This window comes from Hemicordylus capensis, chromosome 2 (assembly GCF_027244095.1).
Source record: "Hemicordylus capensis ecotype Gifberg chromosome 2, rHemCap1.1.pri, whole genome shotgun sequence".
NCBI classification, from domain to species: Eukaryota; Metazoa; Chordata; class Lepidosauria; order Squamata; family Cordylidae; genus Hemicordylus; species Hemicordylus capensis.
In genome coordinates, this window is record NC_069658.1 from 203748236 (window position 1) to 203775614 (window position 27379).

General features: G+C 44.8%; 1 protein-coding gene across 7 annotated transcripts in view; it reads right to left on the minus strand.

Moving 5' to 3' along the window:
* Positions 1 to 27379, minus strand: part of POU6F1 (POU class 6 homeobox 1) — a 76918-nt gene that overhangs the window by 40710 nt on the left and 8829 nt on the right. Inside the window, exon 1 of one of the 7 annotated variants that reach the window (XM_053295155.1) lies at positions 4122 to 4304. The exons of 3 other annotated variants lie outside the window; for them this stretch is intronic. The gene's annotated coding sequence lies outside the window, so the exon portion shown is untranslated. Of the gene's footprint in view, positions 1 to 994; positions 1348 to 1719; positions 2939 to 3777; positions 4073 to 4121; positions 4305 to 27379 lie in introns of those variants that run through there. 3 more of the 7 variants (XM_053295158.1, XM_053295153.1, XM_053295157.1) reach the window with 3 other exon arrangements.

Below are 27379 nucleotides of genomic sequence, written 5' to 3' on the forward strand. Positions count from 1 at the left end.
TGGGCTTGCAACAATCTCCACTGCGCAGGCACACCTTGAATTGCTTAAAGACACTGGCTTGAACGGATGGGTACAGCATCGCTCCTGCTCCCACCCCACCGCTGCCAGAGAGAAGGGAGGACTGCTTCACTCCTCCCTGCAGACACCCCTTGGCCGCGGTAAGAGTTTTTAAAAAGCAGAGCTTTGCTGGGGCAGGCACAGGGTGGCTGACGAAGGCCCCCGGCACCGGCTATTCGGAGGCTCGCCCAGACCTTGGAGGACAGGGGCGTAGCTATAATTGAACGAAAGGGTTCAAAGAACACGGGCCCCCAGCTCCTGAGGGCCCTCCAGATCCACCCCTCCCTATTTTCTTCATTATCTTCCTCACTCTGGAAGGGCCTCCAGAGAGAGGGATGAACACAGGCCCCCTCTCCCCTAGCTACACCCCTGTTGGAGGACCAGATTGGGTCCCCAAGGTCCGGGGGGGGGGGTTAGTGTACCTCTGCTGCCTGCTTTGAATTCCATCCTATAAAGAGGCCAAGAGGCCAGATTAACCTCTACTGGGAGCAAGCTTCTCCCAACAGCAACCCCAATACTGTGGCATGCTGTAACAAGAGACATCTACGCAGCCCCTCTGTGGAGGAATAGCTATCCCACTGCACTACCATGGGTGACAGATCCCACCACTGCCATCACGTGTGGAGGAACAGCTTTCTATCCCTCCTAACCTTCTTCCACTGCTACCAAGTAGACTTTGTTTGTATGGGTGAGTCCACTGCAACATCCCTTCGAAATTACCCAAAAACCCAAAACTGTAGCAGTGTGGAAAGGCTTTATAGGTGTGGGGTGGAGACAAATCAATAAGCTTTTCAGTTTTTTATAACAAGTATGTTTATTTTTAGGGAAAAAATGGTTCAATTAAAACGTTACTTTTGCAGCAAAAAATACAAATTCAAAACAGTTATTAACAGAGCAGGTCAGGGAAAAATAAAATCTGGGGAAACACAATCACTACCTGGCTCTACACTGGTCCCTACTCAGAGTTATCTGTGCTCTCTTTTCAGCTTCTAGCGGGCTGGGTGGTCTTTTTTAATTACAGCACACACAGTTCTGGGGCTCAATCCAGTCTGGCTCTTTCTTTTCTTCTAGTGATTTCAAGAAGAGACTTCTCCTCTTGCTGGCTGCTCACTCTCTGCTTTCCTGGACTCACTCTAGCAGACTTCCAGACTCTCTCTTCCTTCCTCCAGCAGACTTGACTCGACTCTGACTTTCCAGGACTTTCTTCTCTTGACTTACCTCAGCAAACTCTCCCTGCTCTCTCACAGGAGCGTAGCAAGGTTGGAGGGGGCCCAGAGACAAGATTTTAAAATGGCCCCCCACCCCCCACTGAAGCTCAGCTCATGAAGTAAAGAAATCTTAAATGAGGCTGAATAGTGGTAACAAAAAGCAGAGTAAAATTATATATATATATATATATATATATATATATATATATATATATATATACATATATATATATACATATATACACACACACACACACACACACACACACACACATATATATCTATATCTATATCTATCTATCTATCTATCTATATATATATCTCCTATGTGCCACAATAGAAAATCATCCTAAATTATTTTTTGAAAGGTTTTGTAAATTGTGGATGATGCAAGTCATTTCATGGTACTAGAGAAAGACATGCTGTTCTGGTAGCTCCAGGTCTTAACACTCACATCAATTTCGGAGGACGAATACAACTGAAGGAAGCCCGGGTGGTTGTGCGGCCGGGGGAGTCAGTCATGTGACTTGCCTCTGGGGGGCCCCCCCAAGGCAGTGGGCCCCCAGACAACTGTCTCCCCTTGCCCTATTATAGATGCTCTCTCATATTCTCTCAACAAATGTACATTTTTGCCCCCAACAGTTTTCTCAGCCCAGCCAATCAGAACAAACAAAAATTCCCTCCATATTTTTTTTAAAAAAGCTCTTTTCCCTCCAAAAATAAACTGCCAAACTATAGAAAAACACATGTGAACTTTTGACCCTGCACCTTCTCCATGCATGGGGATTTGCAAGCACAGAAATCCTATTTACAATAATTCAGGGGTTTTAGGAATATAACACAATTCATTTATCAGGGCTTATTTACAAGAAGAGGTTTGGGAATATTAATACACTATACAATACAGGGGCTTATTTACAGAAACCCAAGAAGTCTAGGCCTCCACACCCTCTCTCTGCTAATTTTCTGGGGGTGGAGGGGGGACTCTTTTTTGTTTGTTACTTTCAGTCGGCTTTGAAAATAAACCTCTTTCTCTTTCTTACCCTCATATGGATTATGTTGCTGTGCTGTTCCTTTTCTGTTTCTTTATCGTCAATACAGATAGCATTATTTTATTGATGTCTTATTGCTTGTAAAGCTAGTGAATCATTTTTGAAATGCATATGAAAAAGCAACACATATATAGCTTTTGAACAAGTAATAAGCAGAAGGCCAGGCTAGGCCACCTGAAAAATATGTGGCCAAAGAGGTTTGCCTGTCAAACAGCTTGCCAGGGATAAGACTCTTCCATCACAGATCCACAGTATTCACTGGGGCTCAAAAAGATATCACTTTTGGGTTGGATAAGCTCATTAGGACAAAATCTGAAAACTGCTGTGGAGGAGTCCATCCTGTGCCACATTCCGTAAAAACTCCAGGTAATAAAAGATTACAATCCCATTAACATGTGCCTTAAAGGTGCTTATCTAGCAACAAGAAAACTGGGACCTCCCAGAAAAGATCAAGCTGGCTTGTTTCCCCAGGGTGGTGGCGACAGAAGAAAACAGTTAATTATATGCACTTTTTCAATGTTCTCAGATATTTAAGGAGAGGAGTGTTTCCACCTGGGCCCCACAAAGAAGCAACTCTGTCAGTCTCCCCTTCACTGATGTCCTAATTTTGTCTAGAACAGGGTGGCACAACTACAGTCCTCCAGCTGCTGTTGGACTACAACTCCCATCATCCCTATTAGTCACTGTGGCAGGGGATGATAGAAGTTGTAGTCCAACAGCTGGAGGGCAAAAGCTGTGCAACCCTGGTTCCCTGTTTTGGATTAACTTTTCCTTGTCAGCCCAATTTGTTTGGATGAGTGGGAGGAAACCTGGTGTACTTATTAGGAGGACTAAGAGGGTTTCTCTCTTAAAGTTCTTCGATAGCTCACTGGGTCACGTACTGCCCCTTTACTGCCTTGCAGAAAGGTAATTGCCTTTATAAGAGTCTTATGCATCTTTTATAAGGAGTGTCTCTGTGATGCACTTAGCCAGCTCGCCTGGATGACATTCAAATCTACTTGATGCATGCAGGAAGGCATTCTTATTTATGCAAGCTACACAGGGGGATCACAAGTTTCAGCCACTGAAAGTGTCAGAAACCACTAACCGAAAAAAGTCAAAACGCTGAAGATATATTTTGGATTCCTAAGAGCAGAACTAGCCATGACTAAGTTCATCACTAAAACCATGATCTGAATTTCTTCTGACATCCAAATAACTGATATTACCTTATCCTTCTTTCCGACTCCCCCAAAGCCCTTATCTTAGAATGATGTCATTATTATAATCCTCCAAATTACCACTCTTTCCATTCACACTATCCACTCCTACTCTGGCAGCTCAAGATTGGCTGATCTTTGTCAATGGGATTCACTTACCCGTGTTTCCCCGAAAATAAGACAGTGTCTTATATTAATTTTAGCCCCCAAAAATGCACTACGGCAATTAGCGGTACATCAGAAATTACTGCTAGGTCTTACTTTCGGGGTAGGTCTTACTTTCGGGGAAACAGGGTAGTACTTTTCCCAGGACATAGTGGCTGACATCCAAGGCACACTACCAGCAGCACGGCAGGAAGATGCACCTGCATGACCGAGAGCTTTCCTAGCTGTCCTCCAACCACTCACAGCCTCAAGTATGCAGTGAGGGAATGGAATTGTGATGCTTCATGCCACCTCCAGAGTGTCCTGTGTCACCGAAAAATATGCCCCTGAGGGTAACACAGACAGCACTGCATGCAAGAGACACACTGTACTTTCATATCAGCTGGATCAACCTTTCTGCTTGGGCCTAGTCCATGCAAACAACAGATGAACTCGCAAACCTGTGTTTGGACTGTACCACTTCAGACTGCAAGTGAGAACTGATGTGACTGAATGTTCCTCCACAAAAACATCTATATATTTCATTCTCTTATCCGGCATCCGTGCCCAGGATTTCGATGCGGAACTCTCACAACATGCTGCAAGAGTTCTGGCGAGAGGCCCAGCTGAGTGAGGAGGGAAGAGGAGAGGGGGAAGAAAGCGGCGGCGGGCGGGTGGATGCGGGGGGGGGGGGGACAGAAAAGCGGCAGCAGCAGGCGGATGGGGGGAGAAAAGCGGTGGAGGCGGGCGGAGAGAAAAGTGGCGGCGGCGGGTGGGCGGACTGGAGGGAGAAAAAAACTGGCAGCATGTGGGTGGACGGGAGAAAAAAGCCGTGGGGGGGGGCAGGCAGGAGAAAGCAGTGGCCGGCGGGTGGGGGGAAGGGGGAGGAAAGAGACGGCGGGCAGGTGGGAGAAAGTGGCGACTGGCAGGTGGGCTGGTGGGGGGGAAAGCTGGGGGGATTAGAGGCGCAGATGGTCTGCACCTGGTTCAGCTAGTGAACAAAAAAATCCCAACAGTGAAAAGTCAGGGGAAATAGCCTAACCTGCTAGTGGGCTGTGTGTAAGATGACATGGAGCACTCATCATATCAGCACCCTCGTGAAGGGTGAAGTGCTAGAGGCCAGAAACAGGTTTACCATCTCATTGACTGTCTGTGAGAACCTATTATTATTATTAGTAGTAGTAGTAGTAGTAGTAATGAATATTTATATACCGCTCTTCAACCAAAGCAGTTTATATAGAAAAATAAAGAAGACATAAATAAGATGGTCTAGGCTGTACGTAAGGCTAGATGTTTAGCCTTACATACAGTTTGAATCAATAAGACTGCCATGTCCCTCAAGGTTTACTTAGTTCAACCTTCAGACACTATTAAAAATCTTCATGTCAGAACTCCACCTGTCCTGTCCACCACTTCTTGCACAAAAGATATCCACCTGTGCTGGATGGGGGAGAGCAGGCAACTGTGCCATAACTGTGTTTGCTGAAATGCTTTGCAAAGGTCTGCTAGGGATGTGCACAAAACTGATTTTGTGTTCTGTTTTGAGCTTGAAACAAAACACAAAATTGCTGAAGCGTTTTGCCAAAACAGCAGTCAAACTGGCTGTTTCAACAAAACAACACAAAACATTTTGAGTGTTTCGGCCATAGGGAAAAAGGGGGGACTCGAAACACTCCACTGTTCCCCATGGGTAGCTCCTAGGGACACCAAAGTGGGTTGGGTGGCAGAACATGGTAAGAACGTAAGAAGAGCTCTCCTGGATCAGGCCTGAGGCCCATCTAGTCCAGCATCCTGTTTCACACAGTGGCCCACTAGATGGGTGCTACCTACCACCCAACCCACAAAATAAATGGGCAAGTGGGAGATATTTAACACATTTTTAACCTTTTCCCCAAACCCCCATAAGATTCAACAGGGGTTTGGGGGGGAGTTAAAAACTTGTTAAAAATCTCCCCGCTTGCCCATTTCATTTGTGGGTTGGATGGTAGGTAGCACTCTTCATGCCCCACCACACTAGCCACTTTGGTGTCCCTAGGAGCTACCCATGGGGAACAATGGAGTGTTTCGAGTTTCCCCATTGTTCCCTATGGCCAGAACAAGCTGCACTCACAGATTACTCAGTACACACATGCAGCCCTGCCTTGAAAAACACTGCAGAAGCAAACAGTAAAAGAGAATCTGTCCCTCCCAACACAGAACACACATTTAAAACACAGTCCAAATGGCCACAAAAGAACCACTGACCCAGATTCCACTGCCGGCCACAGTGCCTACGCTGCAGTAACAACATCACTGGCACAAGTTGCTTGCTCACACACAATTATGACTCCTTATGTTCCTAGCATTGCAACAGCTGCCAGAGCAGCACCCTTACTAAGCAGCAAGCATAGCCATAAGCTCAACTAAAACAATGTCTTCAGTGACATTTCAACTGAGTGCAATGCAAAATGCAGAGCAAACCAGAGCAGTGAGTGAAGCACAAGTTAGTCTCAAGGTCAGACATGGAGCTCATCACAGCAATCACCAAGAAATATTACACACACACACACACACACACACACACACACACACTTACTTGAGCTGCCACTGTCCATTTCTCACCACAACACTATCTCACAAACAAACCAAATCACTCAGATCAGCAGGCACTCATGTTTTGCCTTTGTCAATCCAAGATCCAGAAAAACCAGATAGTTATAGCAGCAATAACACAGCATATTATACTCAGTGCTGAGAAAAGAAAACCACAAAATCAAACCTACCTCCCTCCTCTCCTGATGTATCCTCTTCAAGAGAGGTACACTGTAAGGGCTCTCTCTGCCTCCCAGTCCCTTTGAATACATTTTGAAATTCCCCCCTTTGTGTTCCCCTCTACCTCCCCACAGCCAATGTGGGCACTGTTTCTGATTACAACACTTGATTTGTATGATAACAAGCCAACCAAGAAGCAAGGAGATTGCAAACCAATTGGAAGCCAGTGCCAGAAAACCAATTAGCAGGGCGGGGGGGGGGGGGCAGCGGAGAAAGCATCTCAAACGAGGTTTGAAACACCAACACGTTTGGATCGAAATGGGGTTGTTCTGCTCCAAGCTTTAAAAAGAGGGTGTTCTGTATCATGTTCAAAATGGCCTGTTTCGAGTCAAAACAATGTTCTGCACATCCCTACTGTCTGCCTTTGGAACACCCACATAGGTTGATGCTCCCAAAGTGGCATTGCACTGAATAAAAAGAGCAGGAGAATATTTGCACTTAAAGATACTTGATTGATTGATTGATTGATTGATTGATTAAGTGCTGTGAAGTCGATGTTGACTCTTAGTGACCACATAGATAGATTCTCTCTCGGATGATCTGTCTTCAACTTGGCCTTTAAGGTCTCTCAGTGCTGCATTCATTGCTGTCGTAATTGAGTACATCCATCTTGCTGCTGGTCATCCTCTTCTTCTCTTTCCTTCAACTTTCCCCAGCATTATGGACTTCTCAAGGGAGCTGGGTCTTCACATAATGTATCCAAAGTATAAGAACATAAGAACAAAATAACAGCCCTACTGGATCAGGCCCAAGGCCCATCTAGTCCAGCATCCTGTTTCGCACAGTGCCCACCAGATGCTGCTGGAAGCCACAGGCAGGAGTTGAGGGCGTGCCCTCTCTCCTGCCATTACTCCCCTGCAACTGGTACTCAGAGGCATCCTGCCTTTGAGGCTGGAGGTGGACCACAGCCCTCCGACTGGTAACCATTGATAGACCTCTCTTCCATGAAGTTATCCAAACCCCTCTTAAAGCCATCCAGGTTGTTGGCTGTCACCACATCCTGTGGCAGAGAGTTCCACAAGTGGATCACGCATTGTGTGAAAAAGTACTTCCATTTGTTGGTCATAGACCTCCTGGCAATCAATTTCATGGAGTGACCCCTGGTTCTAGTGTTGTGCGAGAGGGAAAAGAATTTCTCTCTCTCCACTTTCTCCACACCATGCATGATTTTATAGACCTCTATCATGTCTCCCCACAGTCGTCTTTTTTCTAAATTAAAAAGCCCCAGGTGTTGTAGCCTTGCCTCATAAGAAAGGTGCTCTAGGCCCCTGATCATCTTGGTTGCCCTCTTCTGTACCTTTTCCAGTTCTACAATGTCCTTTATAGGATGTGGTGACCAGAATTGTACGCAGTCCTCCAAGTGTGGTTGCACCATAGTTTTGTATAAGGGTATTATAATATTAGCAGTTTTATTTTCAATCCCCTTCCTAATGATCCCTAGCATGGAATTGGCCTTTTTCGCAGCTGCCGCACATTGAGTCGACACTTTCAACGAGCTGTCCACCACGACCCCAAGATCCCTCTCCTGGTCAGTCACCAACAGCTCGGATCCCATCAGCATATACTTGAAGTTGGGGTTTTTCGTCCCAATGTGCATCACCTTACACTTACTAACACTGAACCACATCTGCCATTTTGTTGCCCACTCCTCCAGTCTCGAGAGATCCTTTTGGAGCTCCTCACAATCCGTTTTGGATTTCACTACCCGAAAGAGTTTGGTATCATCTGCAAATTTGGCCACCTCGCTGCTTACCCCTGCTTCTAGATCATTTATGAATAAATTAAAAAGCACTGGTCCCAGTACAGATCCCTGGGGGACACCACTTCTTACTTCTCTCCATTGTGAAAACTCTCCATTTATACCTACCCTCTGTTTCCTGTCTTTCAATCAGTTAGCAATCCACACATGTACTTGTCCCCTTATCCCATGACTGCTAAGTTTCCTCAGGATGAGGAACTTTGATGAGGAACTTTGTCGAAAGCTTTTTGGAAGTCCAGGTATACTATGTCAACTGGATCCCCTTGATCCACACACTTGTTGACACTCTCAAAGAACTCCAAAAGGTTGGTGAGGCAAGATTTACCTTTGCAGAAGCTATGCTGGTTCACTCCCAGCAGGGCCTGTTCTTCTAGGTGCTTTACAATTTTATCCTTGAGGATGCTTTCCATTAATTTGCCTGGAACAGACGTTAGGCTAACCGGCCTGTAATTTCCCGGATTGCCCCTGGATCCCTTTTTGAAAATCGGTGTTACATTTGCTGCTCTCCAGTCCTCTGGTACAGAGCCCGATTTCAGGGATAAGTTATATATTTTAGCAAGGAGGTCGGCAATTTCACATTTGAGCTCTTTGAGGACTCTTGGATGCATGCCATCTGCCCCTGGTGATTTGTTAGTTTTCAGTTTTTCCAGACAGTTTAGAACATCATCTCTCATCACTTCTATCTGACTCAGTTCTTTAGCCGCCATCCCCGAAAAGCCTGGTTCAGGAACAGGTATATGCTCAGTATCCTCTGCCGTGAAGACAGACGCAAAGAACTCATTTAGTTTCTCTGCAGCCTCCATATCCTCCTTAATAATCCCTTTCACTCCCTCATTGTCTAATGGTCCAACCGCCTCCCTGGCAGGTTTCCTGCTTCTGATGTATTTAAAGACGTTTTTGTTATTCCCCTTGATACTTTTGGCTAAATGTTCCTCAAACTCTCTTTTCGCCTCCCTTATTGTCACCTTGCATTTCTTTTGCCAGAGTTTGTGTTCCTTTCTGTTCTCTTTGTTTGGACAGGCCTTCCAATTTCGGAAGGAAGTCTTCTTCCCTTTTATGGCTTCCTTGATGGTACCCATTAGCCATGCTGGCATCCTCCTGGACTTAGTGGTACCTTTCCTCCTTTTGGGTATAAAATCTAACTGGGCTTCTAGTACTGTGGTTTTGAGTAAACTCCATGCACTCTGGAGCGAAGTGACTCTCCTGATTTTCCCTTTCAGCTTTCTTTGCACCATACTCCTCATTTTGGGGAAGTTTCCTCTTCTGAAATTCAAAATGTCCGTGTTAAGACGTCCTTGGTGATTCTCTCCCTGCATGTATGCTGAATTTGATCATACTATGGTCACTGTTCCCTAAAGGGTCGATGACACTGACATCACGCACCAGGTCCTGGGTGCCACTCAGGATTAGGTCCAAGGTTGCCTTCTCTCTGGTTGGTTCCAAGACCAACTGTTCTAGGGCACAGTCATTTAGCGTATCTAGAAATTTGACTTCTTTGTCCTGGCCTGACTGTGAATTTACCCAGTCTATGTGTGAGTAATTGAAGTCACCCAGAATTACAGCCCTGCCTCTCCTTGACACCTCCCTGATTTCCTCCTGCAACTCCCAGTCACTGTCAGCGTTTTGATCAGGAGGGCAATAGCACGTCCCCAGTAGCACATTCCCTTTCAGGCCTTGTACTGTCACCCACAGGGTTTCTGTGGAAGACTCCAGTCCACCCAGGTTTTCTAGCTTGTTAGATTCTATCCCTTCTTTAACATGCAGTGCTACTCCACCTCCAAGGCGCCCCTCCCTGTCCTTTCAATAGAGTTTATATCCAGGGATAACAGTGTCCCACTGGTTCTCACTGTTCCACCATGTTTCTGTTATGCTCACTTTATCTATTTTTGCAGTAGCAACCAACCACTCCAGCCCACCCATCTTGGCTCAGAGGCTTCTGGCATTGGCATACAAGCACCTATACTCTGAATCTCTCACCTGATGTATGCTATTCTTTTGACTCTTTGACTTGCTGGCACAGGCTCCCGCCTGCTCTTCATGCGGTTCTGCTCTGTCCCCTTCTGTTTTATCTGAATTCTTTGCACCCTCACACTTTAAGGGATGGCTTTTGCCAAACGGGATATTGCCCAGCTCCCATCGGCTGTTCCCCAGGCATCATTTTTAAAGCTGCTCTGCAACCTTTTTGATTTTAAGCGCCAGCAGTCTGGTTCCATCTTGGTTCAAGTGCAGCCCGTCCCTTTTGTACAGGCTTTGCTTGCCCCAAAACGTATCCCATGCCTAACAAATCTAAACCCCTCCTCCTGGCACCAACGTCTCATCCACGCATTGAAACACCTCAGCTCTGCCTGTCTCACTGTACCTGCAAGTGGAACAGGTAGCATTTCTGAGAATGCTACCCTGGGGGTCCTGGACTTCAATACACTACCTATCAGCCTAAATTTGGCTTCCAGGACCTCCCGACTACATTTCCCCACATGGTTGGTGCCGACGTGCACCACGACAGCTGTCTCCTCCCCAGCACTGCCTAGAAGCCTGTCTAGATGCTGCGTGATGTCTGCAACCTTCTCACCAGGCAGGCAAGTCACCGTGCGGTTAACACATGGGTCACAAACCCATCTCTCTATACCTCTAATGATCGAATCACCCACTACAAGGAGGCCCCCACCCCCCAGAGGAGTATCCCCTGTGCGAGAGGATATGGGCTCATCATCCATGGAAGGGGTCCCTTCTAAAGGAGCATTTCCCTCTTCCTCAGACCGATGTCCTCCTTGCCCAAGACCTTCATTCTCCCTGACAGCAGAGGAGCTACCAGCCCTGGAGTGGGATGCCACTATCATATCCCTGAAGGTCTCATCCACATACCTCTCTGTCTCTCTGAGCTTCTCCAGATCCGCCACCTTGGTCTCAAGGGAACGGATTTGTTCCCTGAGGGCCAGGAGCTCCTTGCACTGAGCACACACTCATGACTTCTGCCCATGGGGCAAATAGTCATACATGCGGCACTCTGTGCAATACACTGGGAAGTGTTCCCTCCTCTGCTGGCCTTCTATCTTCATACTGTTTTTGTTGGCTGTTTACCGTATTTAGAGATAGCTTATCAGAAGTAGTAGTAGGATAGGTCTCAGCTGTAATGGTCAGCTGTTTATCTGTCCAAACAGCCTTTCCCAAGAATATGAGGGATACGAGGGAGGGATTTGTACTTACGTTCTCTTCTCCACCAGGCTCCTTGTGATCGCAGGGGCTTGTTCCAGGCTCCTCCGCACACTTCCTACTAAACTCCTGCAAAACTCCTACAACCTGTTTGCTATCCCTGTTGGCTATGCTCTGTTCACTATGCTCTCGGGCCTTCAACTCTTATGTAGAGTAGCCTTCCAACTGAGACACAGTATGATAGTTTGAGCTTGGTCACTTGTGCCTCGAGTGAAAATTCTGGATTGATTTGTTCTATGATCCATTTGTTTGTTCTCCTGGCTGTCCATGGTATCCTCAAAGGTCTTCTCCAGCACCAAAGTTCAAAAGTGTCAATACTTTTTCTGTCTTGCTTCTTCAAAGTCCAGCTTTCGCATCCATAGAGTGTCACGGGAAAAACCATTGTCCAAACAATTCTAATCTTTGTAGGTGTAGACATGACATGGCATCCAAATATCTTTTCCAAGGCCTTCATTGCTACCCTACCAAGTGCTAGTCTGCAGCGTATTTCTTGACTGCTGGATCCTTTACTGTTGACAGTCAATCTTAAAAGGCTGAAGCTATCCACCACTTCAATGTCTTCATTGTCAATTCTGAGGCTGGTTGCTGTACCTGTTGTCATTAGTTTAGTCTTATTTACATTTAGCCATAGTCCCATTTTTTTCACTGTGCTCCTTGACTTTCATTACTAGAGCCTGCAGATCATCCGCATTCTCAGCTCTCAGAGTGGTGTCCTCAACGTAGCACCAGTTACTGATGTTTCCTCCTCCAACTTTAAAACCACGCTCATCTTCTCCCAATCTTATTCTTATCTGATTCCAAATGTACTTACTTTATAACAATTACAATTTAGAAAGGAAAATTATTAATTAATTAGAGATTTGCTCAGGTCCTCTTTCACTGCATACCATCAACAGATAGACACACACACAAACATAGGAAGTGGGCCGTAGCTCAGTGGCAGCGCACCTGCTTTGCATGCACAAAGTCCCAGGTTCAATCCCTGCCACCTCCAGGTACATCTGGGAAAGATGCAGGCCTAAACCATATTAGCACTAGATGACTCAGTTCAAGGCAGCTACCTTAACAAAGCATACACATAAATTATACCAATCTGGGCCACTTCAGACTTTCCAAAATTCTCACATATATGATGTCGCAGCGGCTGTAGATGTCATGCCTGCACAAGGTTTACGGAGGCCTGGACTAGCACAAACTTCACCTATTCAGAAACTGGGTCTGCTCAAGCACTACTGGTCTGCTCAAGCAGCCACAGGCCTCTGCACAGGTGCACTGGTGCAGTGTTTGTGCTACACAAACAGACTCTCCCCTAGAGGGTGAGTGCATCAGCTCCTGGCCCAAGCAGCTGCAGTGGCAGGTAAGAAGTGTCTAGCATGCACCCTTGCACTGGCTGTGACTGAAACTGGCTTGACTACGCTTGTAAAATTTATTTCCTATTTCCCCCCCAATGAATATTAAGACTGAGGGCAGATTTATGACACACATTTATAGTCCTTTTATACCCAATCACTGAAGTAGAGCTTTGCAATGGAACCCAAGACACAGCAGGCCAGATCATCGAAGTGGCAAGCCTTTCCAAGAAGCTACCTTACTATTTACCAAAGTCTTCTCACTCGCCTGTCCTTCCTCATCTGAGACAACAACTCTGCCAAGATAAAACAAAGTGCCATATGAGGGCTAGACCCCAAGCCAGTTCTAGAGATCCATTCATCACTGAGGGCCAAACTATATGTGATGTTAAACCTTTTCTTTTAAAAAACAGGCTTAATGTGGAAGGGGACTGGAAGCGATCCTTTTATCTTTAAACGTTAATTGCATGGGTCCCCCATCTAGGCTGGGAGTGTGGTGCACAGTGAGTGGGGGTTTAACATTTCCCCAGCAAAATGCCACTTCAGGGAGATTTTCATGCTTCAGCAAGAAAATAACACAATGGGAAAGTGTTACACCATCTCTCACTGTGCGCCAAATTCCAGCCCTAATGAATGTTTAAAGATAAAAGGACTGCTTCAGATCCACTTTTCGTTTAAGCCTGTGTTCTAAAGACAGGTTTAACATCATCTCTAGTTTGGCCCTCCAGTTGGGGTTTGAGACAGTCTTCACAGCCTGCCTTAGGGATGTGCAAACTGATTAGATGTCAAGCTGGCTCGACATCGAACTGGTTTGGTTCGACAGTTCAGGGTCGAACTAAATCACCCCAGTTTGTCTCGACCAAGGATCAGAAACCGCCCCCGGCCGTTTGGGGGGGGGGTTGCGAGCATTTTTAGAAGGGGAGGTTTTATGTTTGGTTTTTTTGTGCTTACCCCCACTGGGGGACTTCTCCGAGGCCGTGGAGCCAAATTGTCTAACCAATTTAGAATAATACTCACAGAGCTCTAAAAATGAGCGAAGTGCATCCTTGCTCTGCGGCTCTAGTGCATCCCAAAACAGACTTTTGCCAAGTCTGTTTTGGAATGTATGCCAATCTGAGATACAGCATGTCCCAAGAATGTCACCAAGTGTGTGCAAAACTGACATTTCTCTGCAGAGATAGTGGGGCCATTCACATGACCTATCAGGCAGGCAAGAGGAAGGTTTCTCAAAACATGCCTTCCCCCCAGATGAGCATCTTGTGCCTGGTGGGAGCGTGCTCTGTGCTCCCCACATGATCCCTGCTGATCCATGCAGCATGGAGCAGGGTGGATGACTCTGAGGCTGGGCCTTGGCACTGCACACCAAGTGTGGTGCACAGTCAGATTCCCTCAGGGGATGGGCGCTCTAGACACCTGTCTCTGTGTCAGCATGAGCTACAAGTAGCCCGTGCTGACGCATGATCCTGGGAGCTGGATTTGCGTCCTTAACCTCAGCTAAAAGCTGGGCTTCGATGCTGGGTTTGATGCCGTGGCACCACTGGGATCTGCACGGATCCCAGTGGTTCTAATGGTCCAGCTAAGTCCAGGCTTGGCTGCTTGTGAGTGCAGCCTCAGTAAGTCTGTGTTAAGATTCAGTGAGTCCGAGTCTTAAGACTTCTGTCAGTTTAGCATCATGCTCCTCAATGGTTTTGCTATACACTAAAAGGTCATCCTGAAAGTAAGTGATGTCATTTGTAATCCCCAAAATTGCATGCATAATTTGTTGAAATACCAGTGCTGCAGAGGCCAATCCAAAGGGCAGTCTCTTGTATTGAAAAAAACCCCTCTGTGTTAATGAAGGCTGCAGAACATTTGAGCAGAGGAATTTGGTGATTGGCCGAAGACAAGTCACAAGTTGTGAACACTGAGGCCTCTTTCAGAGATGACAATCCATTACCATGCTGGAGTTCACATCTCTTAAGTCTACGCACATTCGAAGTGTACTACCTTTTGATTTCCTCACAAATACAATGGGAAAGACCCATTCTGATGAATCAACAGGCTCTATGATGTCAGCATGCTATAGTCTTAAGAATTCCTTTCTAAGTGGTTGGCACAATACTATGGGTACATTCCTCACTTTGGGTTGTACAGGTATTACATTTGCCTTCATTTGAATTTTATGTTTGAAATGTATTGCAGGGCTAGGCGTATCAGCATTGAGAAATCAGCAATCGTATCAGCATATGGATGTTCATCTGTAATATGGATTCTGTGCTATTTGGGTCTAACATGATCTGTAGATATTTCTTATGTTTCCAGCCCCAATGCAGATCTGATGTAGTAAGGAGTTTCTTGTAAAGCAGTTGGGAAATAATAGTGTACAGAGAACCAGAATCAGTCAGCATCCACACTTCATGGCCATTAAATTTAACTTGACAATGTGGAAGAGAAGGCTCTGATTCTGTCACACTTTAAAAGCTGTCCTGAAACGATTCATCTGCCTCATCCTTATCATATGGTGAATCAGTAATGGAGTAGACAGCAGACTTTGAAAACTTAGCAAAGTGTCCCCTTTTTTTGCACCTGTTGCAAGTGACCTGTGCAGGACAGTGAGCAAAATTGGCTTTGTGGGCAGAGTCTTCACATTGGTAGCTCTTCTTTTCTTGTAGTGCCACTTTCCAGGAAAAAGAGAAGAAAAGATTGGGTTTGGAAGGATTTAGACAGCCTGGATTTCAGGAGGTTGGTTTTGGGGTATCAAAGAGAGTGATCTGGCACAATGAAGAGCATTTCCCACCCTCCTAGCCATCTCTATAACTTTATCCAAGGTACGTTTTTGCTCCAATAGCAGGTTTTCATGCAGTTTGGAACTGTTTGTTTTCTTAACAATCTGATCCCTGATCAGTTAAGCTGGCAAACTCACAGGTTACACTTAAGGCACACAATGCTGAGATATACTGAGCGATAAACTGACCAAGCATTTGGGATCTAGAATAGAACTTGTAACTTTCAGCAATCACATTCAAAATAGGTTTGAAATGATCATCTAAGGTTTGAAGAGCATCATCATAAGAATTGGCATCCTCTTCCAAGTTGGCAGGAAAGGGCAAAGGATTATATATTAACTGGCCTGCAGAGCCCAGGGAGTGAAGCAATATAGCTTTCTGCTTTGCTGGAAGCCCTAAAAATTAGGGTTCCGTATGGTGAGGAGGCAATTGCAGAAATAGGACCTCCTAGGGGCGGAGCCACCATTGTGTGTGGGGTTTTTTCAAAGAACCCGGGCCACTGCACTCAGGGCCGTGCCTGGAACCCCAGCCATGCTCCCTGCAGCTAACATCACAGACTCAGGGGGTGTGGACCCGTTTGCAAGTAAACTTCGGCTGGTACCACATTTGCAGCACAGCCGGTAGAACCTCTCCCTGCTTTCAAAAGCAGAGAAGCCTTTCAAAAATGGAGTCTGGCCGGGAACACATCTCTCTGCCTTTTCAAGCAGGGAGAGGTGCTACCGGCCGCACTGCAGACATCCGAAGTTTACTTGCAAATGGGGTGCAAGACCCGTTTGGTTTTGATGGATGTTTGCTAATGTGGCCACGCCTCCTGTGTCCAACATCAGACATGGGGAGGGTGTGGCTTGGGCAGCGGGGGCCACTGGTGACAGGGTGGAGAGGCCGCCAGCGTCCTCGCTCCGCCATGGGGACCTCCATGGTTTCCAGGGAAGAGCAGGATCTCTTGGGGTGGACAAGAAAAAAGGTGGTGGTGGGATCTGAGCCATGCCCTGCAGTGGGCATCCAGGGAACAACAGAGTCCAGGACTGAGAAGGAAAAAGTACCTTCAGGGGTTGGGCAGGTCAGGAAGCTGGAGAGAAAAATCAGCAGCAGTGAAATATAAATGTTCCCCCTTTATATGTTTCCTGCAACAAAACAATATCTGGCTTCGCTTTTAGTATAATTTTCATTAACCTAGATCTTTTAATGGGGTGGCTGAGCCATTACAATTCAAAGAAAATATTTTTATATCATTTTATATCATTATATTTTAAAATCATTTTATATCATTAGCCATAGGAGAACAAATAAAACTTCTTCTTTCTTAAATACATTATATCCTTCTGATCGAGTGTGAGCATTTTGAATTGGAAAGTCAGAAACGAAACAGTTGATGATAGGCGTAACCATTCCCTAACAAACTCTCCCCCCATTTCCTCCCCCTTATAACCGTTGAGCCATTTGGCTTAAAGGGTTCTCTGAAATATTTCACTAAGTTTATTTCTGTTCCAATCTTTCTCCCTTTGTGGTGGGGTTTTCTGGGAAGTATCTCCGGTTCCCTCGCATAACGTTCAACTGAACTTGAACTGAAACAAACTTAGACCTGAAGCGGACAATAGGAAATAATAATGGTCCTTGCACTTTTGACACATCTTCCATTTGCTCAGGTTGTCACTCTGTTCCATTTCTTCTGCCTTTTTGTAGAGCTGATCTCGGTCTGGGAGCCTAACTGTCTTCAACATAGCACAGCCCTCTTGGACATCCCGTGCCTTTGTACAAGCTCATTAATCTAAATAGGAAGCCCCATCTGTATTTCGCTCTGCTTTGGCCAGGGCCTCTGTGATATCACTGAGAGCTCTTCTGCATGCCAGTGTCTCCTGGGACAGATCCTGAAATACAGTGATGTTGCTTCCATGATAAGCAAAGGAGCCCTGGCTTCCGTCTTCCGTTAGGATTTTGTCCCTTGTTCTTATGTCCAAAATTTTAGCTATAATTTCCCTTGGTTTCCCATTATTCATATTCCTTTATTTGGGAGGGGGCCCCATTCTATAAGCATGCTCCAACATTGGAGCAACTCCATCTCCTAATTGCAGGGCACCTGCAAATCATCCTGACAAGAAACTGCAAATCTGCTCCTTCCCCACAAACCTTCTGAAATGCAGGGAACTTCTCCTCAGCTTGTTATCCATATATTTGAGCTTGATTTGCATACCTTGCACTTTTTTCCTGGCACCTGCCATTTCTGCATTAAGGCGCAGGCTTAGGTCCACCGCCTCACTTGCTGTTTCAGCCACATCAGTTAGTTTCTTTGTGATTTGATCTAGTTGCTTATATATGGGTCTCGGGAGCTCTTGGAGCTAATCTACAAAGTCCTGACTCTTTTATTTCTTTGCAAATCAGTTCTAGCTGCTTGTGTATTGCTGCAGGCCCTTCTTCTAGGGCCTACTGCAGCCTCCATTTTAGGCCTCATTTGCTCAGTGGCCCTTTAGGTCACTCTTGGTTTGCTGAGGTTTCACTTTTGAGTACTTGCCCATTTGTAATATAGATTGTCCATGACTGGTGTTTGATGCAGACGTAAATGTTGCCAGGAATTTAGGAGCTTTCTCTGCAAGTATCCTCCATCTTCAGCCGTGATGCTCTGCCCCCGCCCCCAACATATTTATCATTTGCAAAGAGACTGGGATCTTTTCAAGCCCTCCCTGTGGGACAGAGTCAAGCAGAGAGCTATTTTTTGACGCTGTGCAGAGACTAATTAGCAAGAGAGGCTATTAAAATAGACATTTCATAATGTCAAGCTCTGTGCATGTTCTGCAGCTTGCAAGTGGGCTGGATCTCATTTAGCAGACATTCCTCTGGTTTGTAGTAGCATTTTCAATTTGCTTCTTCACACATTTTTGCAATTAATGGGACAAATAATTTTGCCCAGATGGCAATGTTAAGTGCGCACGGCAAGAAAAACAGCCATTTCACAGCAGATGGTGACAAAGAAACGAAATGTGGAAAATAAAAAGAAAAGAAAAGGGAGAGGATGATTTGCAACACCAAGCCTCACTGTGAATATAATTACCACGTTTAATTACAAGTGACAATGAGTCAGAAATATAACTGTCCCAGATACCATTCCAGTGGGAATCTTATCTTGACTGGACCACAGGTAAGGAACACAGTGCCTGTGAAGATGCCCTTGCTTAGCATCTGAGAACTGTCAGGGATTGAACCAGTGTCCCAAATCTCTGGTTTAAATCCCAAGTGAACTGACCAAATTCAGTACACAGAATGTAGGCCAGGGACCTATCCATGTGCAGGAATGTTTCTTAGAGTAGAGTCAGGCAATAGTTCTCAAGAGAGAGGCACTGCTTCATGTGATACATCATATCATCATAATCAATTATTTATATTACTACTACTACTACTACTACTACTACTACTACTACTACTATTGATATATACTGCATTTCCAGAAAGTTCTTTTCCCACACATTTTTGTCTCCTGTCTCTGCTTAAACAGATTTTTGAAACAGTGCAAACACCTGCTTACCAGAGATGAAGGGGGGGGGTGAGTATGGAGAACACCATGAGCAGCCATTCTTCTTTCAAACCACCTCCAACTCTTGGGGGGTGGGGAGAATCATCTGCCTCCAGCTAGAGGGTTCCTCTGCATATTATGATGCCAACAGAGGCAAGAAAAGAAGCATGAGCAACAGAGAATGGAAGTGCAAGTGACTTGTGTGAATGTGCTTCTGGTGTAATGCATGAAAAGGGAACTCCAGAGGTGGGAAGAACTCATCCTTCTCCCCACAAAGGAGATTCATGAGTTCTCCCTCTGCACATAATGCCAGAGCGAAGAAGAAGAAGAAGAAGAAGAAGAAGAAGAAGAAGAAGAAGAAGAAGAAGAAGAAGAAGAAGAAGAAGAAGAAGAAAGTGTGAGTCACTTGTATTTCCTCTTTTGCCTTTTCTGAGTAACATGGAAAAATCACTCCTAGTTGACAGGAAGTTGACAGACTTCTAGTTTCTAAGTTGACTCCTAGTTGACAGACAGTGTTAGTACTGTGGGGTGGTTGAAGCACTACCCCACAGTAACTGATGAAAGATTCAAGCATGCAGGAGGAAGTATTGAACCCAGTGATCTGAAAGATATATGGTGGTGATGATTCAGCCTGTACACATCACAACTACCAAGTGCTGGTCAAAGGAAGACCTTAGAGGATAACCAGCCAGGCCAGCAAAGAGGTCTCTTGAATAGCAACAAGCTAAAGTAGGTGAGGTGATAAGGCGTCATTCTTATAACAGTCTCCTGGGGCCCAGAAAGACAGACTTCCTTTCCGTCTGAAATGAGACACAAGGAATCTCTCAGCTTGCCTCTGTCTTGCAACCAGATCCTTGTCCTTCTTTGACTTGGCAGGAATCAGGTCTGCCCATGCCCAATACTGATAGAAGGTAGTACTGCCTATATGACTGATGGCTTAAGTTATTTAAAAGTTTCCATTCTAGACACATTAGGCATAATATCCTTGTTGGAGAAAGAAGCATTGGACTTACTGTGAATGGTTCTTTCTACACAGTGTACGAAGGCCATCAGTAACAATGGGCTCTCATCCTTTACTTGCTCCTGGTAGACAGGTTAGATTCAGGTAGAAGGGTCAGGTCACGGGCACTGGGAGCAGGAAACCCAGTTCCAGAACAGCTCTGCAGTAGAATATACATAGAGAGGTTGAAAAAGGAGGCAGATAGAAAGAAACCTGACCAACGGCGAACTAAGGATGTGCATAAACGGCTCGAGCAGCCACCGGTGGGGCAGGGAGTGGTTCCCTGAAAAAGCAGGTAAGCAGCTCCTTACCTGCTCACCTGCTACCTGCGCCTGGTCTCCAAATGGCTGCGCACAGCTGCGGTGCTTTTCCCTGCAGCCTCCACGCGGTGTCAGCACACACATGACCGGCGTGCATGCTGTGAGGAAGGTAGCCCACGTATCTGGATAGATACAATTGGCAGAAGGTCAGCACAATGCTAGAATAGTGTTCTGAATGGCTCTGGAGTAGCCCTCTGTCTCTAGGATGGAGCGCTCAACTTCATAACAAAATATCTGGTGGCAACTCCCAATCCCAGCACGGTGTACTTACCGGCTGACAGGTTGAGTCTGGCTGCCCTTGCCCCAACACCAGCATTACTGCCTGGCTGGTGGGGGCTGGAGTCTGCGGCGTCTGTGCCAGCACTGCACCCAGCCAGGCTGGCAGAGGCTTCACTGCTGCGCTGTCCAATCCTGGAACCTGGCCAGGACTCAACTCCCCACGTTAAGCTGTGGGGGCACGGCAGCAGGATTGCCCCACTCCAAGGCCACTGCGAGGCCTACTGGTAACATGGCCGGCGGCTGCAAATGATCCCGGAGCACCTGTGTGAGGCTATGTGGAGGCAGCTTGACTGGCATGTGAGTGAGAGGCCCACAGGCTTCACCAGAACCATGTGCAGCCTTGTCGGAGCTGCACAATAGCAGCGGCATGTCTAAGCGAGAGGCCTGAAGGCTTCGTCAGAGCCACGTGGAGCCTCGCCAGAGCTGCACAGCAGTGGTGGCAGCATGTCTGAGCAAAAGGCCCGGATGGTTTTTCAGAGCCATGTGGAGCCTTGCCGATGCTGTGCAGTGGTGGTTTACTGGCAAGAGGCTGAGTAGCTTTACCAGGGCCACATGGAGGTAGTGCGAGGCGGCAGAACCACTAGTGGCAGGCAAAAGGCCTGGTGGTGGAATCCATGCTGCCAGTGCGGCTGGCAGCAGGAGCACAAAGAGCAGCCGCCTGTTTGCTTGGGGCAGAAGGCTGGAGCAGTGGTGAATGGCCGGGTTGCTCTGGGTCTCCCTGTCACCTGCAAGAGTCATGTGCGTGCCGCTGCAAATGGCCTGAATTAGCAGGTGCTTGCTTTGCCTGGTGCCCTTTTGCGTAGGTCTGGCCTTCACTCTTGGCTTTGCCCTTTCCACCCTTTTGCACCTCCAAATGGCGCTGCCACCCTTCTGAGTTTGTATCCTGGCTGCTGGTGCTGAGGAGTGGTCTAATGATGGTGGCGCTTCTTGGAGGCCCGGGCCTAACAAAGGCCCAGCCTCTCTCCTCAGAGGCGAGATCCTCAGAGAGGGAACTGGCCAAAATATCCTCTGTCTGGGAAGGTTCCGTGAGAGGGAAGAAGGAGAAGAGGGAGAGGAAAAGTTGGGAATTACAGGCAGATCATACCAGAAATTGAAAGGTGTTTTGTTTTCTGGTTTTGGCAGGAAAGCAGGAGAAGGAGAAACAAATGAGAGCAAAATTTAAGCTCGCCGAACCACGGAAATGAAGAGAGAAGGAGAAAACTGGAGGGAAAATCTGGAAGCTACACAGAATGGGAGCAGAAGCTCCAGTTCATGCGTCTAGTCAGGAGCAAGATAGGAAAGGAACTATGGATTCTGCTCCTAATGCCTGCTGGGAGGGAGGCTGATCCTCCTACTTGATTCAAACCTGTCTACCAAGAGCAAGTAGAGGATGATAACCTATTGTTACTGATGACCAGACCTCCTACACTTTGTGAGAAAGCAGAGATCTCTATGTTCTTAACTCAAGTAAGCCCCCATTTATTTAAGAGTTGTATTGTAGGGCTGTGTTTGCACCAGCAGTCTTGCAGTAGACCAGTCATTATTGTCCTTTCCTACCCAAATAGGAGCAGAGCAGAGGTAGACTCCAGCTCAATGCCATGGGTGGAAATAGGGCAGCTGGACAATGAACATCCACATCTGCAAAATATCACCCTGCCATGGAGCTCTTAAAGAGACAAGGCACCCTCTCTAGGCCAGAATGTATCAGCATCCAAGGCAGGACAGTGGACTGTAGTCCTTGGTTATCATCTGCATCTCCTGATTCTATGATACGTTCCTAGTTTTATAATCACCTGGTTTTCTGCTATAACCCTATATCAACTATTATTTGATTAAAGTAAAGGTAAGTTGTGCTGTTGAGTCAGTGCCGACTCCTTGCGACCACAGAGTCCTGTGGTTGTCTTTGGTAGAATACAGGAGGGGTTGACCATTGTCATCTCCCATGCAGTATGAGATTATGCCTTTCAGCATCTTCCTATATCGCTGCTGCCCGATATAGGTGTTTCCCATAGTCTGGGAAACATACCAGCAGGGATTCCAACCAGCAACCTCTTGCTCCCTAGGCAAGTTACTTCCCCGCTGCACCATTAGGTGGCTGTTATTTGATTATCAACATTCAATTTCATACTCTCTTAATCTGAATTTTATTAAACATTTATGGGTTTTAGCAAAATTGTAAAAAGAACTCAATTTCCTAAGTTTGCACTTTCATTGCCTTAAAATTCAACAGCGTGCTTTACAAGTTGATTTATTAATAATAATAATTTTCAAAGTATCTCTCCAAGTCCAATTTTGAAAGCAAAATCTGGATTTCCTCAATGATTCAAACAAACCACAAACTAAACCTGAAGCTCAGAAATGTGTTTGAAATCTATTTAGCACCCTTTATATACCACCTTTCCAAAGGATTTGTTCCATAAGACTCTTGTTTTAATTCATTTTGTTCCCCATTCCCTTCTCATGTCCTGGATAAAAAAAGAATTCCTGTGTGGGGTGCTGTAGCAGTAAGGTTGCATCCTCTGTAGTAAGGATGCAATCTAGAATCAATTTGAATGTACTACTGCAGCAGTGGCACTGGCGAACTCTGAAGAACTTCTGCCTCCCAGTATCCCAAATGCGATATTGCCACCTTTTAGAGGAGCAGAGCTTGGCGTATCAAAATAGTCTTCAATACCAGTGATAACACCAGGTATTCTGGATCTTTTGGAATGGCAAATTTCAAGAAAACATTCAATCTTATATTTTCTTAATGTTATAATTAATGTTTCTTGTCTTAACTATACTCTCCTTAAAACACACACACACACACATTGATGGCCATAGTTCATGTGAGTAGGTCTGGGGGAAATTACGTTAAAGTTTCCTTTATCTCCTACGCACCCACTCTGCACACTGCCAAGAGAACTGGATTCCATGCCAGTTATTCAAAACATGGCTAAGCTTTAAAAAAGCTCAAGGTAGAATCATGCGTAAATGTTATGTCTAGCTGTAAAAATAATCAAACAGATGGGAAAGCTGGAAAGTGCTGCCATCACAGGGTCTTTCAATTGTATCTGGCTACTCCCCAACATTCTCCATTTCTAATCTAATTCAAGATAATGACTAACCATCATTCCTAGAAAGACTGTGCTGGGATGGGCCAGCTAACAAAGGCCTTTGCTGGCTGATTCTCTGAAGACACATTTACAAAACATAAGAACAGATAGCACAGCATTTGTTTAAAGCTGTTTGAAAAAACTGCAGCCTAGAGATATAAAGTAAGCTGTCATGAGATCTAGCTGCTTGGCTCAGCTACAAGGTTGATCCTAAAACAAAACAAATTAGTAATAGCCATGCTTTGAACTAAAAATACACAGTGGTAGAAATGCTGTCTGTAAAGAAACTGGAGTGATTTACTTGGTTCCTAAGCTTAAGAAATGCATATAGGAGAAATATTCCATATTTGCAAAGAAAATACAAGCTCTGCTAAATATATTCTCTTCCCACCTAAAAAAAATCAGTAGTCAAGGTGTTCCTTCTAGTAGCTGTATGACAGGCTTAGAAAGTTCACTCAATAACCTTTATTTATTCCTGGTTTCAAATTTTATTTTATTGTATTTTAATCCCACATCTTTACAATGATTTCCACACTATCCATGACTTTCCCCCTATATCACAACATCAGCAATGCTAAAGTGACAATTGTAAGCATTCCTACTAGGAAGGAATCCAAATAATTCAGTGGGGATTACTTCTGAGTAAACATGTTTAGCAGCTGGAGTCTGAATCAAATGTGCAAATCTCTAGAGAGATAGTGTATTCCAGAGAAAGTTCTTAGGAACTCAAGAATCCTGTCTAGAATTCAGTGCTAAATATCCCAGATTATGCAACTAGAAATCACACATTCTGTAACAAACAGTTAAAAACAAAACAATAAAAATGCACACAAACACACACATTGCATTTTAACACATTTGTTTGTTTTTGCAGAATTTAGGAGGAAATGGCTATGGCCAAATCTAAGGTTATATCTGAGCTCGGGTCTTCCAGATCCAATTCCAGCACTATCTTCTTTCTCTCTACTACAAATGTTTTAGTAGAAGTAGGCCACAATCATTTAAGGTTTCCTTCCAACAAACATGAGGACTAGAAACATGTGAGATTTTTTTAAAATGACATTAGAAACACTTTGGATTCCAGATTCAGCATTAGAAACCACACTCCACATTTCTCAGCAAGTTCACCAGTATGCAGTTTTATACACAAGCTGCTTCATATTAACACCAATACATTACAGCAATACATTAAAGAAAATTCACTTCACATCATTTCCATGTCTCTGGCCCTCATCTTTGTTTTTATCTTTAAAATGTATCTGCTGCCCTTCAATAGCAGCTTACAAATTAATAAAATAGAATACAAAAATGACACAAAAACAAGGCAAAGGAACAGCAGAAGACAGAAGCAACATGAAAACTATTCCGTTAATAATGTAAAAGTCTGGGAAAATAAAAAGGTCTTTGCCAGGCACCAAAAAGACATCAATGCAGATGCCAGGCAAATCTCCCTGCGGGGAGCAGTTGGCTAGCAGCTTTGCTTTGTCTGTTAAGCAATAAAATCTTCAGAACCAGACTGAAGCATGACTTATTCTCTTTGCTCTGCCCTGGTTGCATATGAATGGAGACTACATGTGAGCACTGTAAGATATTCCCCTTAGAGGATGGAGCTGCTTTGGAAAGAGCAGAAGGTTCTAGGTTCCCTCCCCGGCATCTCTTTGAGAGAGATTCCTGCCTGCAACCTTGGAAAAGCTGCTGCCAGTCTGTGTAGACTAGGGTTGCCATGTCCCCCAGAATTTAGGGTAGCCCCCAGATTTTGGCTCCTCCACCCAGCTGCTAAATCCCACCTGGATTTACGCGGATTTCAAATGTGCTACCTGGATTGCCTGGATTTTACTCTGGATCCGATCACATGGGACAGCAGAGGAGGAGGGGAAAGTATACAGATATGTCAAATAAATAAAATGCAAATTAGTTAACTCATAATTTGCATAATAACTCATAACATAATTTGCATAATATGCAAATTAGACCACCTGAATTTGGGAGGCTTGCATATGGCAGTCCTAGTGTACACAATACTGTGCTAGAAGGATCAATGGTGTGATTTGGTATATGGCAGCTTCCTATGTTCCTATGAAAGTTACAGTGCTCAGTATACTGTGACCCTGGGCACAGCTGTCAAAGAAGTCAACCCTAACACACTATACAGGACTGAGGTCCACCAAATTTAGAATCAGGATGCCAAATCTATAGTACTCCCCTGAAACTGGGGGAGGAGGACAGAGAAAATACAAATTTAAAAATTAAATAATCATGTACAGTATAAAGAATAAATTACAAATTCAGCCAACATAGCAAGGGAAGAATTATTTACTACCCAATAGATAATATAAGGCTTTTTTGTCACAATTGTCAAGACAAAATATGACAGCTTCATCTTCATTTTTTACCATTCGATCCAATTAATATGTTATCGGCATCGCAAATGGGCCATACAACTGTCAAAGCATAAAAGGACAGGCCTTAATCCATACCACAAATCCATACCCATTTATCTATCACAGAGGAGGACTGAAATATTTTGAACTTTACAACTCATATTGGTTCTAAATTTTTAAGCCAATTAAGACTTCCTGATGTGGCTTTAAACAAATTAAATACAGTAACATGGTTCCCCCCTCTGGGAAATCTAACATTCTAGAATTTCTGTTATATAGCAAAAAAGAACTTCTAGTTCAAAAGATATTTATATGGCTTTCTGCAAAGCAGAAAGCATCAGAATAACATCTCAAATCTTTACTGTAATTGTTGCAGAGGAGTCAAGTTTTTTTTTTTTAAGTAGCAAGTAGATTCTATGACTTATGTTACATAGCACAACAAAAACCCACTAATATGTAGTTATTTACTAGGCTTCCATCTTTTAGCAAGATAGAAAGCACTGAATAAAATAAAAGTTTCTTTCCCCATTTACCGTTGGATGCCGACTCTCTAAAAGAGTGGTTGGGGCAGCAGGGGAGGGGATCAACAGAGTTGTGATGCTAATTTTATTAAAATGTATCTGGTTTGTTCGGAGTATTTGAGGAACAAAGGTGTTTATTCACTTTTGCAGCAAGACCTGAACAATAAGTGGGGAGATAAAAGCTGTTTCTTGATCTCTAGAGACAAGACATGGGAAGAGAGAGAGAATGTTTGCAGCACAGAATAGAAAATACATTAATGCCAGAGAAAATTAAATGAGGGTAATAGACTAGATTACAGAAATAGGAAGATAGATATACTCTGCCATAGATGATTAACAGGTTTTGGATGTCAGTATGCAAATTCACGGTAACTTTCAATTCCTTCCATCTAAATAAGGAGCATGATCCAAATGTTACTGAAATGAAGTCCTGTTGCCTTTAATTGCCTCTTAATTATGCATTTCTCCAAAGATAGCCAAACCACCCACAGTGCCCCTTACATTTGCAAAGAAACATAGATTGGAGAATGACCACACAGAGTCTGAGCCTTATGCACCGGTTTTTTAAAAAGCAGCTAGTCCTTAAAAAACTAAAAGCCACCCTCTGGTAATTAGGATCAACACAATTACAAAACGTTGTGAACAATAAGAACTTTGGAGTTCTCCAGTTCTTGCTGTTTACAACTTTGGGTCATTTTGGTTGGTGCTGATATAAGTATTACAAGGCCACTTTATTTTAAGTGGC